Source organism: Sebastes umbrosus, chromosome 20 (assembly GCF_015220745.1).
Source record: "Sebastes umbrosus isolate fSebUmb1 chromosome 20, fSebUmb1.pri, whole genome shotgun sequence".
Lineage (NCBI taxonomy): Eukaryota > Metazoa > Chordata > Actinopteri > Perciformes > Sebastidae > Sebastes > Sebastes umbrosus.
In genome coordinates this window covers 26,248,187-26,272,302 of record NC_051288.1, presented here as the reverse complement: position 1 = coordinate 26,272,302, position 24,116 = coordinate 26,248,187, and the positions used below count along the sequence as shown (strand labels likewise).

Here is a 24,116-nt window from a genome sequence, read left to right as displayed (position 1 = left end):
GGTACAGTTCTTAGCAGGGATGCAGAAATCAGCACAACACCGGACAGCCTCAGCTCTACACCTGCAGGTCTGAGGTCTCTGCTGATAACTCACTTTCATTTACAGTCTCCAGACGCACTGCGATCACCTTTTACCTTCCATCTGTGAGGTAAAAACATTTTCACTGGATAATGTGTGACATTTACAGAATCGCAGCCTTTTTTTGGTGATTTATTTTTCATAAAACTCATAACAGTGTTTTATGGATATTGAACAACTTTGGATAATTATATGTTTTCACCCCAAAATGGATTTTCCGCAGTGTTTGGGAGCAACAAAATATGCAGAGTCAAGTTGTTGTACGGAAACTAAAATAATGAGAGAAGAGCTCTTATATAAGCAGCACTTCATTTCTCTCAATAAAATGTTTGTTGTCGAATCAGCTGCTTTAAGTTTGGCTACATTCATTTGTTGTCTAATTAGGTTGCAATTAAAACAAAGGTGGAAATCATCTATATATGCGTGCCTGTCATTTTGGGAATGAGCTCCTTCGTCGTACCCTGTGGAGTCCAGATCATTCTGTAATTCCAGATAAACTCAATCAATCCTGCAGTGATGGAGTTATGCAAAACCTCAGAGGAAGTCAACATTATAAGTTAAGACAGGCTTCCTTTTGGATTCTTTTCTTTGCTATTTCACAATTTGTTTTTCTACAGAGCAAGTTAAACATCCCCAAATATATCTCCACATGTGGCCCACATTATATCCAGCTTCCTTCAATAGCTCGGGAGGCACATTTGTTGTCTTCACACACAGCAATCCCTGCTGAACACTGGACCGATTGTGCCACACGTATCCATGACAACAAATGTGTCACCGGCGCCGCCTGCTAGTTTCTACCAACACAAAGACACTTCTCTGTCATTACGTTAATGCGTTCACTTTGGTTGTGATGCCAGAAAATGATGAAACCCAGTCAGGCGTTAATGTGCGTCATGTCATAATGCAGCAGCACCGAGGTCGGCGAGGTTAACGCAGAACTCTTAGTCGACACACACGGATGGATCAACCTGTTAACGGGTCATCAGGGCGCACATTTGCTGTCGGGCTCAAAGCCCACTTTACACCCCCCATGAATTGTGCAATTACCCCGCCGCCCCGACGCTCCCATTAAGTACAGAGCACATAGTAGACTGCACAGCTTCATCATATACCTAGAGACCCAGAAACTACCATCTACCTATCCGTCTACCATCCATCCACCTATCCATGAGTCATGGTCAGGGCCATAGATTCTGACTTACTGATATTTCAGAGCCGTGGTCGGGGCCATAGATTCTAACTTACTGATATTTCAGAGCCGTGGTCGGGGCTATAGATTCTAACTTACTGATATTTCAGAGCCGTGGTCGGGGCCATAGATTCTAACTTACTGATATTTCAGAGCCGTGGTCGGGGCCATAGATTCTAACTTACTGATATTTCAGAGCCGTGGTCGGGGCCATGGTTTCTAACTTGCCCAATCGTCAGTCAGTACCTACAGTATGTAAATGTGTCATGTCGACCAACCACATTGTTCCACTAACAGTGTGTGGAGCAGCTGGCTTTCACATTGTTTAGTGAGACCACAACATCTCTCTAAAAGACCAATATTCTGTGGTGATGAGAGCAGTTTCATCGAAGGCTCATTAGTTTAATATCAGCTTTCACACTTTCCCATTTCCCAAAGGGGATAAATAAAGTATTTCTGATTCTGATTCAAAGGCTCCGGTCTCTGGGGTGTTGAGAACACCCTCGATGTGTTGCTCAGCGTGAAGAAGCTGATCTGGAGCCACTTCTTCAACAGGTCTCAACCACGGCTTCTTCAAACAACTTACTGTTTGTGCATATCAGTGTGTGTTTGTGTAAAAAGTTAACTTCCTTCCTCGGAGTGTGTGCAAGCCTCCTACCTCTACAGTTTGGCTCTCACCCCAGTTGGCCCAGTTTCTATCCCACCAACAGAACCTCTCTGAGCATGAAGAAGTAGCACCAAATTGGCTTTATTCGAAATGATTTCATTCATTTATTTGTTGAATAGAAAGAAGGGGAACCTGTCTCCTGGCTGCAGTGGAACCAATTGGCTAAAACATAAGCACCTTTTTGTTATTGGAAGAGGGGCTGAAAGCTCACATTAAACCCAGCGTTACCTCACCCGCCCTCACACACACACACACACACACGCACACACACTCACACACACACACACACACTGGCCTGACTGCAGCCATCAGCAGGGCAAAGAGCTGTAGGACATTTGTACACTGCAGGGCACAACTCTGCATACTGCGCCATGCGAGCACACACACACACACACACACACACACACACACTCACACACACACAGCTGAAGCGGTAGAGATAACAGCTAAAACGACTGCAGTGAAAAGGTAATCAGGTCTGTTCAGCCATGCAGAGTGTGTGAGAGAACTTCAGTCGAAAAGTTTGGAGTTTGATTTTCAGTTCACGCTGAACATCCCTGATAGGGGGGTCTGGATTTTAATCTGCCAAAGTTATGTACATAAATTATGACATTTCCACACAAACTACTATACAGTAGAGTTGGGTCAATGTCCGGTTTTGCCGGTTCGGTCCGGTGCACAAACTTAAACCAGCTTGATTTTGACAGTGGATGCGATTTTCCCAGGACACTCCCATTTTTCATCACCCTCTTCCTGTTTCCTCCCAGGGTCACATTTCTCCCGTATTTCTCCCGATTTATCGCAAATTGTTACACTTTGTTTTCCCTTTTCGTTATCTCAGCCTGTTTCTGGAACTGAACAGTGTGTACAATCCATACTGTTTCCACCCGGTCGACAATAGAGCTACACCACCTGTCGAGAGCAGTCTAGATGCTCAGTTTGAGCTCATGGTTAAGCTGCGCTCGCCACAGAGTGCAGTGCCGAAGAGTGCAGAAGTGTTGCCTTGCTCGATGCAGTGAAAAGCCGTCGTGGTGCGGCGCAAGCCGTTTAAATGAACGTGTTTCAGAGGTCAGTGGTGGCGTAGTCACGTTGTGTCTGAAAGGACCTCCAGTGAGTGAGAGAAGGAGAGAGAAATGGAGAGAACTTAGAGAAAGAAATACTCAAGGAGGAGCCAAAATAAATGAAGACGGATGAATATTAGTTTATACAAGAGATTCACACACCAAGTTCACACCAGAGGGGTGAATTACCAGTTAGTAAATTACCAGAATGCAGGAAACAAAAAACATAGACGAAGCTCGATGCAGTGAAAAGCACTGCAGGAAAAAACGTATTCTTCTTTAGTGTTTATTGGCAGCTGAAAACCAGCTTAGAAGAGCAGTACCGCCACCAAGTGGACTGGAGTCGCTCCACTCTCATTCATGGGCTCCGTCAGTCTCATCGTGTTCCACTCATATACGGCTGCTGAGTCTAGTGGGAATATCCAGTATACCAGTTCAGTTCAGTGTTTGGCTTAATATCAAACTGGTTTGAATATTTAGTGTTAAAACAAGAGGTAGATTAATGAATGTTTGGTCCAGAGTGAGAGTTTGGTATCTCTCAGCTATCAGCTATCCGGAGATGTCAACTTGAGATGGAAACATTAATATTTTCTGACATCTTATAATGAATCAATTCATCAGGAGACATTATGGATGATGCAAACAATCATTACTTGCAGCCCGACTAAATACTGTACATGTCAGATCCTCTACTTCAAGACACAAGTTCATCACTCCATCATAACAGAGCTTCAGTCCTTAAGACCAGCTCTCTCTCTGCAGTAGGAACACTTTCACTCCTCTACATCTTATTAAAGCCATTTGATTTTTTAGTGTCTTTAAGTGTCAACACGAGAACGCTACCAGCTACAGTAGCAAAGGAAGGCATTAGCAACAGTGCAGTGAAGGCACCAGTAAGCAGCTGAGATCGCGCCCGTCGCTCTGCTGCAGACAACCGACTGATTAAAATGTCAAATAGAAAAAAAAAAAATTAAATCAGGAAATTGAAAGTCAGGCAGTCAGTTCTGATTCCACCTCTTATATTCACCACTGTATATTTAAAATGACACTTAATACCTCACAATGACAGGCAGTATTACTACCTCTCTTCCTTATTCACCATCTGACACACACACACTCACACACACACGCACACACACACACACACACGGAGTGTTTACCAAAATATGTTAAACAGTCTATTTTCTGCAGCGTGAAACTGAAGCTTCCTTCTTTAACGTGTCAAACTTCCCTTTTCTCGTGTTTTGAAGTTGTTATCTGAAGTTAACTTTGCTTCCGATCCCAAAAACAGCACATTTAGTCATTTGTAAGGTGTCAAAGAAAACAACGACACACACACACACTCTCACACACACACACTCTCACACACACACTCTCACACACACACACTCTCACACACAGAAAACCTCTGACAGCATATCGAGTTCCTTTGTCAAACACTGTCATAAACATTTGCAATGCTGGCAGTAGCTCCTGACATTGAGGGATAATGTGTGAGTGTGTGTGTGTGTGTGTGTGTTGTATCTGTTCTGAATGAGGAATTATCTGTAGAAACACACACACACACACACACACATACACAGGACTGTGTATAACAGCAGATGATACAGGGAGCTTTCCAGGTTTCATCTCTTCTGTCTCACCAGGTGAACAGGAGCTGATCACACAGAACACACACCTGTACACAGGTGATATAAGAAGCTTTCAGGTCATATTGGAGGTAGAGGTCCTTCAAGGAGATCACACCCCGTTCTGAAACAATTTACTGATTAGTAGATAGTGAGAACATTTTAACATTTAGATAATGGAGTAATCGTTTAAAGGAAACATTCACAATATTTTCCGTCTCCTCCGATGTGACGACTTGCTGCTTTTCTCCGTTTCACTATTTTGGAAATTGAATATCTTTTGGTTTTAGGTCATTGGACGGACAAAACATGTCATTTGATGGCGTCACCGTTGGCTCAGGGAAATGGTGAAGGGCATTTTTCACTCATATTAGTTTACTTTTGATTTTTCAATTTAATTTAATTTGTATTTTTAGTTAGTTTTCAGAGTGTGTTAGTTAGTTTTAGTTTCTTCAGAAAGGTTTAGTTCAGTTTTTTTATACAGTATATTTAGCTTTGGTTTGTTTTTGTTAGGGGCAGGTATAATGTCTCAGACATATGTAGCTATAGACAAGCCTAGATCTGTACATCTATACAGATAGATCTAGTCCAAAGTATGAGCTGAGTTCAGTGTTTAACAGAATAATAACCTTTTGAAACATCCTCTCACCCACACGGCAGTAACATCACCTCCGTCTCCAGTAAAACAGAACAAGAGAACACAAACTGCTCTCAATGCTTCTGTTCCTCAAAAGGAAGAAAAAAAAAAAAGCATGTAGAGTAAAAATCCTCGCAAACAACTTCAAGGTCTGTGGAGCAATTCTTCCATTAAGCGAGAAATGTTTAATCGTCTCTGCGCCGCAGTGATTTCATTGAGGCCCCAGGTACCTGAACAGTGTTATCACGACCTCTCCTCTCACACCGAGACGCCATGAAAACAGCCACCGAACCCCGGAGGGGAATAACCGGCGGACTGAGCGCAGCACAGAAAAGGAAGAAAGGAGTGCGGAGAGCCGCCAACATGGAAGGAGAGGTTTATTTATTTCTCCCTCTCCTTTCTATTAGAGAATACAGCGTGAAAGAGAGACGGAGAGAGAGAAGGAGAGAGAGAAGGAGAGAGAGAGCTCCCACGGCCAAAAGGTGAGAGAAAAGCAAAGTGTCACACACACACAACACAAACACACACTCCCTTTCTATATCCCAGCTCTCTATTTGCTTCTTAATATTTCCTTTTACTGCTGAGCCAAAACTCAATTATAATTTCCAAAAGCCATGGCCGACTGGCGGCGAGCCGAGACTTTAGAGCTGACCAAAAGCAAAATTGAAAGAAGAAAACCTAGTCCTCTTCTAGTGTCTAGAAAATCTGAAGCTGAGAGAAAACAAGTCATTACAAAAACCACAACAAATAGGTCACAATATACGTCTTTTTGACCGGGTTTCATTGCTACTGATGGTTTCATTGCTACTGATGGTTTCATTGCTACTGATTGGGATTCACCGATGATCGTTCAGTTCCATCGCAAAAAAAATCCTTTTTTGTGTTCTAGTTCATTTTCTTTTTGCACAACTGCTCAACAAGGGTGCCATCACGTTTTTCAATATAACGAGTTTGAACGAATAAGAACTAACACATCATTTATTAGAGTTAATTCAATGGCAATCCACGTAACCTAAACCTCAACCATGTTGTACCACTGGCGCTGGAACAGGGAGACTTTTTATTCCTCCCTTTTTAAGGTGTTATGGAACTAAAGTGGTAACGTCTAAGCCAGGTGTTAAGGTCATAGAACACTGGCGATCATGTCTAAGCCTGTGCCGCTAACAAGTTAATTTAACAATTTAATCAAAGTGATTTGACATCCAATAAAAACAAAAAAAAATCTTTTAAGCACCCCTTTTGTTCTTAATTTATAATGTAAGAACCATAGACTGTATATAAAGATAGACGATATGACAGCTCCCCCAAAGTGAAGCCAAAACATCTTGATCGCCCCCTGGTGGCTGGCTGCACTATAGCTCATAAACCTCCATGTTAGCGGATGGGACATGTGTCAAACTAAAAGTCAAAGTAAACGTCAAATAAAGTTTTCCCAAAGATGGTTTCTGTCATTTTAGGTAGTTCTTCTCACGCTGACGTTTGTTCAAGTGTTCATTTTTCTGGTAAGTTGGGTTTAATTAGTTAAAAAGCTTTAAAAGGGGGTGAGACGTCACGACTGCCAGCTGTGGCCATGCTCGGCTCGCGATTGGTTCGGTCGGGTGACCGCGAAACCGTGGCTCCAACGTCCGATCACTACTGTGCAGACTCTAGCTCCCGTATCCGAGATATTTTGGCTTCACTTCTGTACAGTGGGAGGAAGTAGAGACGCGTCGTCCATCTTTATATACAGTCTATGGAAGGCTTTGTTGACGAGGGAATGCATTTCTTAGCATATTTTAGTTTAGTAGCAAAAACAGTGGGTTAGGCTTGAGATTGAAAGGAAAGGAAGTTGTTTCGTACTTCATCCCAAGCTGGATGTGACCTTCATCCACAGTGCCGCCGCTGCCTCACTATAGGTGACAAGCTAGCAGGCGGTCTTGGTGACAGTTCTGTTGTCGTGGCAACGGCAACAGAACATTTTCTAAAGGGCAACGCACGGCTTCAGCTTTACCCACGACATTTCCATCCAATCCATAAAGCGTCCACATGCTTTAATACTTGGTGTCATGATTCAGCACGGCTCACTTCTTCCCTCCATACTGTGGTAGCGGAGAGAAATAGTAAACCTAAATCTTTGTTGTGACAAGAAGACTTTCATGTTCGTGTCCTTCTGTCGGCTTTTGTTGCTACGGTGACCTCAGGCTGTGGAGGTGATATTTCACAAAGTCAGAAGTGGAACAGGTCGGGTTGACAAACAACATCATACTCATGTCATCGCCTCGCTCCTGATCTGGAAGAAAAGTTTTTCTCCATCACACAAAAAAGTTGGTGTGCAAGAAGCAGTAGAAACACGAACGTACCGTTTGCATCCAGTAATGATGGGTTTGGAGCTAATGTTACAAATTATCAACAAGGGTGAACTTTGGGATGCAAAGAGGCTATAAACTGGACAGTACGTGTGTTTATGTACAAGAGAACAATGGCTGCAGAGGGCATTGAAGGGGTTTGTCTTATTGCGTGCTGTGTGGAAGCTGCCTCGGTCTTCTGCTCCGCCTCTGCCCCGGCCTGAAGCTCTGCCCACCTCGGGGCTCCGCTCCTCGGGCAGCACTCGGTCCGAGGCCTGGACCGACCGGCTGGACGAGCACGATAAGGCTGTGCTGCTGTGTGTAGCTAACAGACACACACATCCACACACACACCCTGGGGAGACACAGGCCGGCTATTAAAGCGAGAGACTTCCATCTCTGACTCTCGCCTCCTCTTCACAAGCTCATTTCTCACCCACTAGCTCGGGTCCTCCTCAGGCTGCTGTTTGTTTCTGTGTGTGTTTGTGTGTTTTGTCTGTACCTTACCTAATGATCTAAATAAAATGACTCTGCCGTCTTTATTTATTCCTGCTGTCACAGATTTAAGATTTAGACACTGACACACCCGGTAAATTTCTCAGACTACAGGTCAAGTTAACAGTTTGATATTGTAATTTGCTTCAGTGAGAGGGAAGCAAATGGTATTCATAAAACAATGAGAAGCCTCAGAGTGCTTCAGGCCTAACATGAGCTCAGTGGAGAGTGTTACTGTCCTGTGATGGTGGAAGGGCTCCGTCAGCTGCTTCTCTGCTTAAACTGTTGAATTCTGGGGTTGTTTTTTCATAAAAAAGGGACAACAGCAGTAAGTTTAACCTGAATACTACCGATTCACTGAGTAGAAGAATCAGTCATTCAGTATGGGGCTGCAAAAAGGAGTAGATTTGAGGGTGGATGCCATCAGTAAATAATATCAACAAGTCACAATCTATGGCCCCGACCACGGCTCTGAAATATCAGTAAGTCAGAATCTATGGGCCCGACCACGGCTCTGAAATATCAGTAAGTCACAATCTATGGCCCCGACCACGGCTCTGAAATATCAGTAAGTCACAATCTATGGCCCCGACCACGGCTCTGAAATATCAGTAAGTCACAATCTATGGCCCCGACCACGGCTCTGAAATATCAGTGAGTTACAATCTATGGCCCCGACCACGACTCTGAAACATCAGTAAGTTAGAATCTATGGGCCCGACCACGGCTCTGAAATATCAGTAAGTCAGAATCTATAGGCCCGACCACGGCTCTGAAATATCAGTAAGTTAGAATCTATGGCCCCGACCACGGCTCTGAAACATCAGTAAGTTAGAATCTATGGCCCCGACCATGGCTCTGAAATATCAGTAAGTTACAATCTATGGCCCCGACCACGGCTCTGAAATATCAGTAAGTTACAATCTATGGCCCCGACCACGGCTCTGAAATATCAGTAAGTCAGAATCTATGGCCCCGACCACGGCTCTGAAACATCAGTGAGTTACAATCTATGGCCTGGACCACGGCTCTGAAATATCAGTTAGTTACAATCTATGGCCCCGACCACGACTCTGAAATATCGGTAAGTCAGAATCTATGGCCCCGACCACGACTCTGAAACACCAGTAAGTTAGAATCTATGGCCCCGACCACGACTCTGAAATATCAGTGAGTTACAATCTATGGCCCCGACCACGGCTCTGAAATATCAGTTAGTTACAATCTATGGCCCCGACCACGACTCTGAAATATCAGTAAGTCACAATCTATGGCCCCGACCACGAATCTGAAATATCAGTAAGTTACAATCTATGGCCCCGACCACGGCTCTGAAATATCAGTAAGTTACAATCTATGGCCCCGACCACAGCTCTGAAATATCAGTAAGTTACAATCTATGGCCCCGACCACGACTCTGAAATATCAGTAAGTTAGAATCTATGGCCCCGACCACGACTCTGAAATATTAGTAAGTTAGAATTTATTTAGTTTACAGTCATAAAAAACAGAGAAAATGAGCTGATTTTGAAAAGCTACCGTGGTCGAGGTGGAGAGGAATGGATTTGAAGAGATTTTTCATCAAGGACGTGATAAAATGAAAAGTCATGACCTTGCACATTTCCTATCCGAGACACTGAACCTCGTCAGCCACTCACTCGGAGTATTTTTAACACAGCAACACTTGGTTTGGCTCAGGCTAGCCCTGTGGGAACGGCACCAAAGTGAAGGAGAAGTCACGACTTTGGTGAGGCAGAAAAGAAAAGAGACGGAGGGGAAGGAGAGAGAGGGAGAGAGGGAGAGAGAGGGAAAGAGGCGGAGAGATGGGAAGGAGAGAGGGAGAGAGAGGGGGAGTCACGACAATCTTATGAGGAACAAAAGCAGAAAAGAAATCAAGAGAAGAAGAGATTAGATGTCTTTGAAGAGACGCATTAAAGCTGCCTTAAACACATTTAATACGTCCGTCCTTCTTAATCTTGTTTACTGTCTGTTTCATTTCAACATTAAACTGATGCCTTTCAAATAGAAGAAGAAAATCAAGATGCACCATGGGAGATTGTGGAGGGTATAACCTTACCAGACACCAGATGACTGCAGAGGAAAATGGCGGGCTCTAAGCGTCCCACTTGAAATGCCATTTGGGTCACTTAGGCTAATAGCTGATAGCTGCTCTTTTTTATTATCGACTGTTTTAATACAGGAGAGCGTGGCGAGGCGACGGCTTCTGTATAATGATGCTGCGGTTAAGTGCTGTGTAGACGGCACTTTAAATGCTGCATCCAAAACACGCATTCATAAATATTGATGAGGGGCGTCCGAGGCTCAGCGCTGACGTCTCGCCGTCGCAGAATGAGGAAGAGAGTTTGTCCGTCCCAATCTGTGTCTCCTCCATCAAAACTGTCGGGGACGGTTCGACAAAAACTTTTTTTGGAAATGTTGTAAAAAGTTGAAAAAGAAAAAAAAACAAATGTTTCCATCAGCTGGAGCTGAAGTGAATAAAGTGAATAAAATGATTCCCGGGGAAAACAAGGACAGAATTGATTGGTATTGGGAAACTTTTTATCATCGCCGTCAGCTGTCGTGGCCATATTTCATGCTGTCTGGAGACGAAAACAAAGACATCCATTCGGCTCTATTTAAATGTGCCAACTCTTGGACATAAAACCTTAATGGGAACCTGCTCAAAGGTGCATCAGCACAAAACACAGCAGGTTGTAAAAAAGACATGTTTTATTTACGATATATTCCAGGATGTTTGACGGCTCTGTTGTGCTACGAGATAAACAGGGAAAACTGTTGGTGAAATTAACTTTAAGACTCTATTCATGAGTCTTCCTGCAGCCTCCGTACAAGTCAGTGTTAATTAGGGCTGGATGTTCGTCTTTATACTAGTGCCAACACAATACCTGTCTTTTCAGTACTTGACAGGTGTCAGTACGAGACAATACGGACACATTATGCTCCGTACCAAACGGTATTTTTGTTCATGGTATTTTTAAATGTGGAGAACATTTTTGACACATTCTTGTATTTGACCTTTGTTGCAGTATTTCCTCGTCAACATGAAACGTTTCTGATTTCCGACACAGCTCGAGCATTTATAAGCACAACTAGGCATTTAATGATGCACAAAATTAGAAACTTTGAATTCAAATTGCTGTTTATTAGTTTGCAGGATCTCAAAGACGTGACGGTATCCGATCCCGTAGAGAAAAACAGCGTGTGAATTCACCACATGTGAGATGCTGCAACGTATCCTCATGCAACGGTTCGTATGATATCTTTCATTTGTCGTGCATTTCTCTACGAATGTCCAGGGTCAATTTCCACTCCAGTCTTTCCAAAATAAACTTCCGCCTTCACAGGAAACAACTTGGTTAGGATTTGGCAACAAAACCACTTATGTTTAGGAAAAGATGGTTAAGTTACGCCACAAATAGCGTCATTTATGTATGGAAGTTATGTGACGAATGAGTCAACGTTTACTTTCACAGCGGTATGAGTGAGAGCGACAGCCGGCTCGACCGCAACGTTACGATATGATAACGTTTCCTGTCCGTGACAGAGTTAGCATGCAGCTTTAGCTCTGCTCTGTCTAGCTCTGCTTTTCCTGTCAATGTGTGAAACCCAAAGTGTTTCCATCCTTTACTGGATGTGTAGTGTTTACCACGCTGGATTTAACATGGGAGGGTGCAGGTCGTATCCACGCTGACCCTCCAACGCTTTAGACTCTCTGAGGTTTGTTTTGGTTGACGGATACGGAACAGATATGACGTCACGTTACTCAGACTACCACAATAAAAGCGGTAGCTTCCTTCTACCTCCACATAGACTCCGATGAACCAAATATATCGATTCTGGCATTAAAAAAATCTATTTGGAAATCTTAAAAAGAACAATTGTCTTGGCCTCTTGGCAGCTGGGTGAGCTCTAGTTTCTATAACGGGACCATTCATCTCCTCTCTGACTCTTGAGTGCCATCAGCAACACCGTCAAACTATCATAATGCAGGAGAGGTTCAACCATAACAAGAGGTAAATATGGACATATAGAACTGAATAAATATGTGCATATACAGTATCTGAGTCTCTGTCTGTCTCTAATAGCGCGGCGGCTCTAATGAAAGATTCATGAGGATTCATGAGGTTCAGTAATAAGGTTGACATGGATTCCTCTCTGCTGCTGCTGCTGCTGCTGCTGCTACTGGGGCTACATCAGGCCGTCAGCAGCACGAGTCGGCTCTGATGTACGAGGTGAATCAGAGACAGACTCGACCCGGTCAGACCGAACCTCATCAAACACACACACACACACACACACACACACTGAGCCACAGATTTGTTCAGAGGGAGATCAGTGCCGGCAGAGATTGAATTTGAATTGCATAAATTTGAATTTGTCACGCTCGTACTGAAACGCTGAATCTGAACAAAAAATATTTCTGTGGAATGAATGAATTTGGAAATGCAGTTTGTAAGGCAGACACTGACACCGGCTTATCACTGAATAGGGCAAATGTATGCAGGGAGAAGGGTTTCTGGTCCCTGAGCTTTAACTGGAAGAAAACATCAAGAGGATGGAGGTGTTTAAGAGGTCTTTCTTTATCTCCATCCTCGTCCTCTTTCTTCCCTGACTAAAAGACTTTCCTAAATTACACACTTGCTTCTGTAAAATAATTCAATAGGAATAGAAACAAACCACTGAATGTGAAGTGAATTGAAATCCTTTCATGTAGAGAAGGTGAATAAAATCCTTCAGATGTCCCATAAAGGATGCATTCATGAATCCGTATGGAACCTGTGAGCAGAGAGAGGGCCAGCTTTCTGAACGTACAGCGGGAGAGATAAGCAGTTATTGCTCTCATTACGCCGTAATCATGATGTTCGTTTCTTTTGCACGGAGGCCGGCGTGGCGTCTCTTCATTGTGCTGAGTCAGTCTGGCTCCTTAATTGAGTTCTCTCTCTCTCCGTTTGTTTGCTTCGTTTTATTGTTCGGCTTTTATTCAGAGACGTGCTGCGAGCGGAGCCGAGAGCGCCGTCACGGATCATATACTGCTTTTTGATCAGATGAACAGTTAAAGCAGTTACAGTATGCTGATGTATGCACACAGTGAGCACACAGTGTGGATTAGTTAAATAGTCACTTGTAATTAGCAACTGGAGTCACACTGAGACTTTACTTTTAAACACTTTATGTTAAAGGGGACATATCATGAAAGACTCTCTCAGTGCTCGTACGTTTGGATAAGACAACGCAGTCAGATTAGAAAATGTGATTGAAGATGTGGGACATGTTTAGACACAGTACGAGATTATTAAAACGATTCCACTTCACACAATCGAGTGTTGACGCCGCTCAAACTGTTTATAGCTGAAACGCTCGTTCTGTTGCTCGTTTAGTTTCCCCACGAGGATCCTTAATGTCTCATATTCAGTAAAATCACAGTTTCTGATTCTCCATTGTCAGTCTGCAGCAGACGTATAGGAGCTTTTTTTATCTGTATTTTTATCTTAGGTTTGTCACTTAATATCAAAGAATCTAAATATTAATTTCATGCCGTCCATCAACATCTTAGAAGCACAGGTGTGACTTTATTCCGATGTTGCTTTTCTCATCTCAGAAGTAAATTCTCTAAATTGATGCATCTTTTTGGATTGATAGTCATGAATGTATTAATACTCGTAAACAACGAGCGTAGCCTCCCGTCCTCCCGCCCGCCCGTCCGCCCGCCGGCCGGCTTTCTCATCTGCATTTCAATCTCTTCTTGGTCTGCGATCGCCGTGTTTACCCGACCCTCTCCTCCATCTCCCCTCCTCCTCCTCCTCTCCACTCATTTGTCTGCTGATGAGGAGGATGAAGCTTTGATATCGGAGGAGACTGGAGACCTCTCGCCCCAGCTGACGGATGAGGAGGAAGCGAGGGAGGGGAGGAGATGAAGGTGATAACAGGAATATTAGAGAGTCGGATGGAGAGCTGTAGAAGGAAATACATCAAATAACTAAAATGTAGTGATAAAGACTGGCAGTGCTGCTCCATGCTAACACTTCAGCATATGATGATCCATGCTAACACTGGTTGTATTCTAAACCTCCTACTATACTAGTAGTATGAATCATTTAGCCAACATGTAGCATGTAGTATGCAGTATGTGAACAAAAGCAAAATATACAGTATGCATCGGACCAGTCTACTTCGCCTACTGTATCCCACAATGCAAAGCGCTGGAACGCTACGGGCTACAATTACAACAACAGAAGACAAAAACGGCTTGTTTTTTACATTTTTCGTCACTAAATTCACTTCTGAACATTTTTGAGGAGAGAAATCAACCGTGTAGATTTAGAATATTGGCAGGTTTACGACATTAGATGGCAAATCCAACATTTGCTGCGACAATTTCAGAGTTTAGGAGATCCACAAAGAGCTTGCTAGCCGGCAAGTGACACTCACAGACCGGCTACAGAGAGAGGGAAGAGGAGAGGGAAGAGGAGAGGGAAGAGGAAAGGAGAGGGAAGAGGAGAGGGAAGAGGAGAGAGAAGAGGAGAGAGAAGAGGAGGAGAGAGAAGAGGAGAGAGAAGAGGAGAGAGAAGAGGAGAGAGGAGAGGAGAGAGAAGAGGAGAGAGAAGAGGAGAGGGAAGAGGAAAGAGGAGAGGAGAGAGAAGCGGAGAGAGAAGAGGAGAGAGGAGAGGGAAGAGGAGAGGGAAGAGGAAAGGAGAGGGAAGAGGAGAGGGAAGAGGAGAGAGAAGAGGAGAGAGAAGAGGAGGAGAGAGAAGAGGAGAGAGAAGAGGAGAGAGAAGAGGAGAGAGGAGAGGAGAGAGAAGAGGAGAGAGAAGAGGAGAGGGAAGAGGAAAGAGGAGAGGAGAGAGAAGAGGAGAGAGAAGAGGAGAGAGAAGAGGAGAGAGGAGAGGAGAGAGAAGAGGAGAGAGAAGAGGAGAGAGGAGAGGAGAGAGAAGAGGAGAGAGAAGAGGAGAGGGAAGAGGAAAGAGGAGAGGAGAGAGAAGAGGAGAGAGAAGAGAGAGAGAGAAGAGGAGAGAGAAGCGGAGAGAGAAGAGGAGAGAGGAGAGGAGAGAGAAGAGGAGAGAGAAGAGGAGAGGGGAGAGGAAAGAGAAGAGGAGAGAGGAGAGGAGAGAGAAGAGGAGAGAGAAGAGGAAAGAGAAGAGGAGAGAGGAGAGGAGAGAGAAGAGGAGAGAGAAGAGGAGAGGGAAGAGGAAAGAGGAGAGGAGAGAGAAGAGGAGAGAGAAGAGGAAAGAGGAGAGGAGAGAGAAGAGGAGAGAGAAGAGAGAGAGAGAAGAGGAGAGAGAAGAGGAAAAAGGAGAGGAGAGAGAAGAGGAGAGAGAAGAGGAAAGAGGAGAGGAGAGAGAAGAGGAGAGGGAAGAGGAAAGAGGAGAGAGAAGAGGAGAGAGAAAGAGCAGCCTCTGACGGAGCAGAGATACCTGCTGAGACAACATGACCCTTCTTAACATTACATCTATCTAATATCTGAGGGAGATCAGTCCACTGTGTTTGACTGAAAAAGCAGTTTGAGTAAATGTTGTGGATGAATATTTTATATTTCCCGTCTCCCCTCGTTGATGATCCTGTTTGTCTGACTTCATTATGAGCTGTTAGAATTAATAGTTTAAACCTGCAGTATCTTATAAAGTAAACTAACAGAACATAAACAACTAAATCAAAGTTGTATTGTAATAGTGTTACGAGTTTGTTGTTTTGTCCAGTGCTTTAAGAGCAGGTTTAAAGGCTGAAGCCTGGTCTAGCATACTGCTAAATACAAAATACAGTATACAGTACATACTGCATAGTGCGTTCATCAGTAGTACGTAGTAGGCGGTTTCAAATACAGCCACTGTAGATAGTTCATATCACTGTGATCTGTGATGTCACTTCCTCTTATCGTTATCGTGGTAGTGACAGTAAACAAACACACAGAGGAGGATGAGAAGGGAGACAGATGTTTGATGGCTGGCTGACACGAAGAGAAGGAAACAATGCAGAAACCCAGGAACTATAGCACCACACACACACACACACACACACGGAGTGCTGTGTTGGCATGTTTTGGAAGCCCCACCATCAGCAGTCTGTCAGCGTTCGCCTGTAAACTGTAACTGAGCTGACACCAGATCAGTCCTCATCTCGTGATGAAGTGGACGACACGCTCTCTGTGTGTGTGTGTGTGTGTGTGTGTGTTGGTGTCACTGTGAGGACCCTCTTCGTTCTGTGGACTAAAGACGACAGTATTTTGTGATTTAGACTTGTTTTCACGTCGTTTCACACTTGTTTGGTTTCAGTCTGAGTCGTCTCTCCCACAATCCCCTGCTGGTCTTGGTTCACACATGCTTACTGTTGTTCCAACCTATGGAGCATCTGATTAATGCCGTCATCATCAAAGTGCAGCTGTTGATGTGAAACACTGTCTGCCTCCCTTTATACAGACAGAGAACAATGTACAGGTGCAATCTGATATCAGCCTGCTGAGTGTTTTGACTGAACGCTGAGCGAATTGAAACACTGGAGGGATCAGACTGAAGTCTCCGGGTCTGAGAAGTGAAGCCAACGCTGAAGTGTCTTAAACCTGCATTCTGTCTACCAGCCAGCAGGGGGCGACTCCTCTGGTTGTATAGAAGTCTGTGAGAAAATGAGTCTACTTCTCTCTTGATTTATTACCTCAGTAAACATTGTAAACATGAGTTTATGGTCTCAATCTCTAGCTTCAAGTCTTCTTCAATACAGCAAGATGTTCATTTAGTAAATGATGGTCCCATTTAGAGCCAGATAGACCATAAAGCAGGGGATGCTTTAGGGCGGGGCTAGCTTGTGATTGACAGGTTGCTTGTCAGTTGTACGATGAAAACACGGACAGTGTTTTCATCGTACAACTTTAACCCTTTGACAGTGTGTTTTCTGTTCATGGAAGTTAATATTAACATGTTGGTTGCCTAAAAATGTTTTATTCAGCATTCGGTTGTACTAAGCTCCACCCTCTCGTCTCACTTCTGGTTGCAAAAACCAAGATGGTGACGGACTAAATGCCGAACTCAAGGCTTCAAAATCGTAGTCCACCGACCAATGGGTGACGTCCTGGTGACTACGTCCACTTCTCATATACAGTCCGTGGATGGGATCAATAGAAAGATGCAAACTATCTTTTCTTGAGACTTTTTTTTGTCCAACGCATGAACATCCCTGCAGTCAAAGCGATACTCCTGCTTCCTGTTTTATCTAAACGCACCACATAGGTGATGGTAGGGAAAGCAATTTGAAGATGTCGCCTTGGGTTTTTTAAATTTGTGAGTGGCATTTAACATTCAATTTAGACATTTGTTAGACTTGAGACTGATAAAGGGAATAATCTTTAGTTGCAGCCTGAGACGTGCAGACGCTGTTGATACAATAGAGGATGATAATAATCCCACGTTATTTGATTCCATCTTTAAATAAAGTGTGATTAATCCCACAGTATTCAGGTCTACAGCTTCATATGAGTCACCAGGGGGCAGTGTGAAGGTATCTACCCCTGCTCACCCACTCTCACGCTGTTCTAGTCATCTACTGTATGTACAGTAACACAGGGCTGATTGGCATTTGATAATAAATGACACGAAGGGGACAAACAATCACATATAGAGGAGGTCGCCACACACACACACACACACCACTCTTAACACTGCAACATGCTCCGGCATGCAATCTCCCAGCATCAAATTAATCATGATCCTGGGCTCCGTCTAATCCACATCAAAGATAAAAATTCTGTTTAATCCCCTCACCACTAACTGCAGGCCAACACACACACACACACACACACACACACACACACACACGTAGAGGCAGTGTGAGTGTGTGACAGTGTCAGATTTATGGTCCCCTGGCCATCTGCAGAGGACTTTGATAACCTGATCACAGCAGCTGATAACAACAGTAACCCTCTGGCAGAATACCCGACCTCTGCCCATGTGTGCTCAGAGGTGGACAAAATAACAGAAACACCTCTGCAGTGTGGCTTCAGTATGTTTCTTTCAGTCCTGATGTTCAACAACAAATGAACAAATATAACGCCATGCTGCTTTATTTAGCTCCAGCTCCACCAGAGACGCTGGCTAAATAAATAATTAGTTAAAACACATCCGGCTGCTGTGAGGAGATGAGCAGCATGATGGATTACAGACTGTAGATTAGAACAACCAGCACTGATTGGAGAAGATGTTTTTGTTTTTGGCCAGTGTCCTAATCCCTCTGCTGTGGTAATCCACCCGTGAATATGTCTTTTACATTTAGATATAAAATATAAAGTAGAAGAGCCAAAGCTCTGCTCCCTAAAGAGTGATCTGTCTCCACCTTTAAACACCTGACAGACGCTGCCGCCGTCACTCGGCTGTATCTGCTCTCTGCTCTGCGGACGGATGTGAAGGAGAACGGGAACTAGACTGAAAGTTGATGAATGTGAAGTTAACCAGCGCATGAAACACCACTACTTGATGTGCTTAAGTAGAGACACATGCACTATATGCATCTGATATAAACAGAGTGGAACGTTGATGATATGGAAATGCTCAAACATCCAACGCTGAGCTCTTATGCTGCCTCTTTATCTCCAGACGAAGCCGAACCAGAGCGGTCATGTCAGTTATACCCCTGTCCCACCAGAAATAGTGCATTTAAACAAACCTGCTAAAAATAGGTGATCAGACTACTTTCCTATTGCGAGTATGCCGGTGACGTTGCACTGGCCTTTCTGTTTTGTCCAGTAGAGTCTGATAGCAGCTGCGGGATCATTGGTTTACGTCAGGGGTGTCACATTTATGACTTTTCTAAAGGAATTAAGTCCAGATTTTAAGTTAAAAAAGTAAAGATTTTGACATAGTAAGCCAAACTTATTGATATTAAGTCAAACTTTTTAAAGTCAGAATTAATCATTAATTCCAATTTTGCAATAAAATATATTTATTCTTATTTTGGGGGTGGGTTTTTCATTAATTGTGGACGTTTTCAGGATGTACGTGTACTTCTTTACACTAACAGGATGGGAAAATGTTGAGGTGTTGTTATCTATAGGTTACTATGCAGTGGTTTTACTGATCCGGCCCACTTGACATCAAACTGGACTGTACATCGAACAGGAACGCCCACGTAGCTACTTAAAGAACTGCTTAGTGTTACATTAATAAAGGTTGATTTGTACCAATTCGATCTTAAAAATGCTAGATAGCTTCTAGCAAGCAATTCAACATCCACTGAAGCTAATAGCAGGATATTAAAGGAAGGAGCTGCGTCGGATGCTGGAGACTAATCTCGGGTACGGCTGCACTTTTTCCCGAAGGCGAGGCTGTGCAGAAATTCACAATCTCCAAATATGTGTGCTTGAACTGCCACCATGAACATCCACATGTCTTCACATAGCCTACTGTAGAGAGAGAACTATTGACCGAGTCATTACATATGAATAAAGTTCATCCTGGTTTACTGCTGTCTGAAGTTCGTACGGTAACAACAGCCAGAAGCATTCAGTCTCTCTTTCACGCTCTCAAACCAGAGCTGCTCGTTGTCGGGACGGTGGAAAGACGGTTTTATATATCGAGGTAACATTACTGTTTCTTTCAACGGAGTCCGGTTGCTTTGAGGAGAACATATTAATAGTATGTTATTATATGTCCACTTCAACGCACATCAGGAGGGGCGAAAATGAGCGCGTCCACTCGGGTGTTTCCATCACTGGCGATCGGAGCTGCAGCTGATAAATAAGCCGTGACGGCTGCAGAGTCACGTCTCCGTTGGTATTAATGCAGATTGTAACCTTTCCCACTGAAGACGAGAGCCAGATGTTAGTGGGTGTTTGTCGTTGTCCGGTGGGAAAAGGTCACATTTCTGCACTCAGACAGACTTTAGCCCTGCAGCCCCTCATTCATATGAATCACCTAAACTACGACTGAATACTACTGCACCACAACTACTGCTATTACTATTACAAACTTTGGTTTTAACAATCTCCACCAACCTAAAAATGAACTTCTTTGCTAAATAATTGAATCAGTTGTCATCCATCGTGAGTGTTTGACTGAGAACGTCTCTCTCACCCCCCACCTCCCCCTCACCTCCCCCTCCTGTGTGTTTTGCTGAGCTTCTATATATAAAACACACTGATCGTGTTTGAATGATCTGCGCTTTCATGTCGGCGGGAGCGTGGAGACGAGCTGACCGCGAGGCATCGTGACGTCTTCCTTTTTCATCTGCAGATCAAAATCACAACACTTTTAGTTCCTCTGCGCTCCTTTGTGCCGTTCTACATTTAAAAAAAAAAAAAAAAGTGATAAAAGAAAACTCAAAACGACCTACTTCTTTCACCCCCACCCTTTTCTTGTTTTTTACTTCCTCAAAAGAGCGTTAAAATACCGACTCTCTCTTCTTCCAGATGACAGCAGGGAAGTTAAAGCAGGTTATTTTGGTCTCTCGTGGAGATCTTTCGGATACCTCTTGCCCTCCGTGCTTACGTAACCGCCGCCTTTTTTCATGCTACTGTTAAAATAAAGAGGAAAAGGAAGAAAAAAACAAAACCGGCTTTCTTTCTAGGTCATTTAAATGCATAAGCAGTCCTGTTCTCTGCAGAGCTGGACAGAGGGGCTGTAACGAAGCTCTATCCTCAGCTACAACTGTCAGCAGAGGAGCGGTGGAAGTGTTAAAGGCCAGCGCCTCGACTCTGCTTCATTATTTATCTGGCCTTTTATCCTTTTGTTGGGTTATTTATGAGCTTCAAACAGGTGGCCCTGCCAGGGAGAAGAGAGGGAGGCTCACAGAGGAGGTCAGAGGTGGAGGAGGGAGGGAAGCGGGGAGATTGAAAGTGAGGAGAGGAAATAGAAGAAGAAAAGGTCAGGAGATGAGGACGAGGTGAGAAGCAGAGATTCAGAAATGACAGCTTATTCTACTGGATTGGATTTTTTACGACAGAACTGACCCTTAATGTTCAGGTGAAGATGAACAAATACTGTAGAGGTGCTTTATTTTAATGTGTCAATTAAATAGAACAAACTTTATTGAGCGCTTATTTCATTGTTGCTATGACAACTTGAGCTGCCAGCTATCACAACACACAGTTAAAGCTGCTGTAGTCAGGATAGTTTTGCAATTATTGTGCAAAAAATCCATAATAACCTTTCAGCATATTGTAATTCAAGTGTTCTGAGAGAGACTTCTGCTCCTCCTCATGGCTCTGTTTTCAGGCTTTAAATAAATCTAGCCCGTGACGGGAGACTTTGACCAATCACAGGTCAGTTCAGAGAGAGAGAGCGTTCCTATTGGCCGTGCTCCGGCTGGTGGGCGGTGCTTGGTATTTCCTCAACTTGATCTCAACATGGCTGCAAACTTTCTCATTTTACAGCTAAACAGTACACTACAAGATGTTTCTGAGAACATGTGAGGAGAGAAATAGGCATTACAGTAACAGAATATTGATTCATATTTGATCAGCGCTGCCTAGTTTGACCGGTTGATCGGAGTTTGATCTCCGGTCCGTGAAATCTTACAGATGCCTTTAGGAGCACCGGAGGACATCGGAGGTGGTCTCATGCACTACTGTCAGGATATAGTGACCGTTTTATAAATCTAACTTTTTTTTGTAATCATATTTGCTCCATTTCTCCTCACTGCAGCTTTGAATAACTCACAATTAAAAGTTCCCATCTTCATCACAAACATGTTGGTTAAGTGACATTTGTTGTTCGTCACGAGTTGACATATTTGCAGAAACAGACATAGCTGATATAGGTGAATATATACAGATCAGCTGAGCTCTAACTCTGATTATTATCAAAGTAAAGAGAACATTACAGGTGCACAAAACTGCTGTTATTTCAGAGTCTCTTTTCTATCTAAAAGAAATGTAAAACTTTGATTTGAGAATCTTCTTCTTTCCCCTCATTTTCCGTCCTCTGATGATGAGATGGATTAATCATTTAGGCCACGACGAGACACTCAGCTCTCTACTGAAACCAAATCAAATAGAAGTTGAAAGTGGGTTGTTGCATTAGAAACGTGTCACCTCTTAGAATCCGAGGTGGAAGGTGCAGAGATGTCAGATCAGCTATTATTTCTCCCCCCAGCAAACTCGACAGAGTCTATTTCTGACAAACGAGCGGCTGCACGGAGCATAAATTACAGCGGAGGTGAATTCAAACGCAGAGCAAAGAATAAATTAAACGGTAGCAGAAAGCCATCTGTCCCTTCAGCTGTCCTCAGATCTGTCTCCTCTGCACATTCTCCTCCTACTGTCGGACTTATTTAGAAATGTCAGCTGGGATTGTGTTTTCTTTTGTTTAAAGCATCATCTTCATTTGTCACAACCTCGATCCTCTTGGGCTGAATATCATCGGGATGCTGTCAGCTAAGAGCTGCAGAGGGCTGTGTGTTAAAGGGGAGACACCACAGGGTCAAAGATTTAACAAATATATATATTACCATGAATTTTCCCCACTTGATTACTGACATTAAGACTATTTTGTATTTTGTATTTCAAGTTTTCTGAAATGTTATGTTCAAATATGCAAATTAGGCAATATCTTATTAAATATGTGCTAATTTGCATACATTTCCAGACAAGAAATCTGAACATTGGATAAAGTCATCTCTAAATTGAGCAGTGCAATAAAATTGCATTGCAAAATTGTCATTTAGCCTGTAGTGTCTGGCTTTGAATACAATCCTAAACTACACCACTACTCAGTTCAACATGCGTGGGATTTGCAGGAGCATATTAGTTAATGTTCACATATCGGTAATAACATTTTTTTTTTCATAAATTGTATGAATGTTTGTGGAGTTGACAATATTTAATATGTTGAACAGCAAATAATTAGGTAATAATCATAATGACGTGGGTTCTCTCTTTCTGCAGGAATGTGCAAACAGTCATTAACTGTCGGTACACTGATTTCAACTTCTTATTAAATACACTCAAACTATTCAAGTATGTAAGATGTGAAGCAAAGTTTCATTATTACTAATAATTGAATTTCATACCTCTGTTCAAATTGTATCATTTTAATTAGGGATGCACTGATATCACTTTTTTTCAGACCGAGTACAAGTACTTCCATTTGGGTACTCTCCAATACCGAGTTCCGATACGAGTACTTGTCTGTGCCTAAAGACCCTCGTTAACAGCCAGCTGGAGGGTGTGAGCGACACACGGCAGGCTGGGGAGTCCCGAATACGAGGCGGTGCGCCGCGACCGTCTCTAGGTCGGCTTGGAAAGGCTCGGGGCGAAGGTGGCTCGCGGCCGCAGCTTTACAGCGCTCCCCGCCCGGACCTCGCTGGACAAAGGGCTCGCTGCGACGGGACCCTCTGCTCCCGGTGCGACTGTCGACCGGGGCAGACTGTCCTCAGTGCGCCCCAACCGCGTCGTGCCCCCAAGGCGGGGCTCGGCCCACGTAAAACGCACCAGGGGCCTGCAGCGATGTCGGCAACCCACCCGACCCGTCTTGAAACACGGACCAAGGAGTCTAACGCACGCGTGATTCAGAGGGTGCAAGTAAAAACCCGTGGCGCAGTGAAAGTGAGGGCCGGCGCATGCCAGCTGAGGTGGAGCGTGAGGACCCGAAAGATGGTGATGAGAGGTTAACGTCACGCCGCCGTAAAGTGGTATCGGTGCCATTTTGCGAGTACGAGTACGAGTACGAGTACGAGTACATGAGCACAGTATCGGAGCCGATACCCGATACTGTTATCGGTATCGGTATCGGTGCATCCCTAATGTTAACATTTGATACTGGTATTGATAAAAAAAACTTACTGAACAATATTTGGACACATTTTTAATCAGAGCTCTTTGTGTGTTATTGTAAAAAAAAAAAAAAAAAAGTGTAGTTTTGTCCCTGTAAGGCTTCCATACACCTTGAACTCATGCTGGCTAAATCGGTTTAGTTTAACTAAGTTTAACTCTGCCTTCCAGGTCACTTTCAGATAACAGATTGTAACGTCGCCCTCCACGCTGCCCGTCGGTCCACCACCACCCACGCTACTTATCCATGACTTCTCATAGCAGATAC

The 24,116-nt window shown here is 43.7% G+C and overlaps 1 protein-coding gene and 1 long non-coding RNA gene across 5 annotated transcripts in view; both read right to left on the bottom strand.

Moving 5' to 3' along the window:
• The window catches only part of LOC119479299 (glutamate receptor ionotropic, delta-1-like), a 555,378-nt gene that overhangs the window by 406,406 nt on the left and 124,856 nt on the right, over positions 1–24,116 (bottom strand). The gene's annotated exons all lie outside the window — the stretch shown is intronic.
• On the bottom strand, positions 8,956–21,170 carry LOC119479301. Its single transcript, XR_005204658.1, has 3 exons — positions 21,159–21,170; positions 9,737–9,739; positions 8,956–9,155 (listed from the first exon to the last, which is right to left on the bottom strand). It is a non-coding gene; the product is annotated as an uncharacterized LOC119479301 (long non-coding RNA).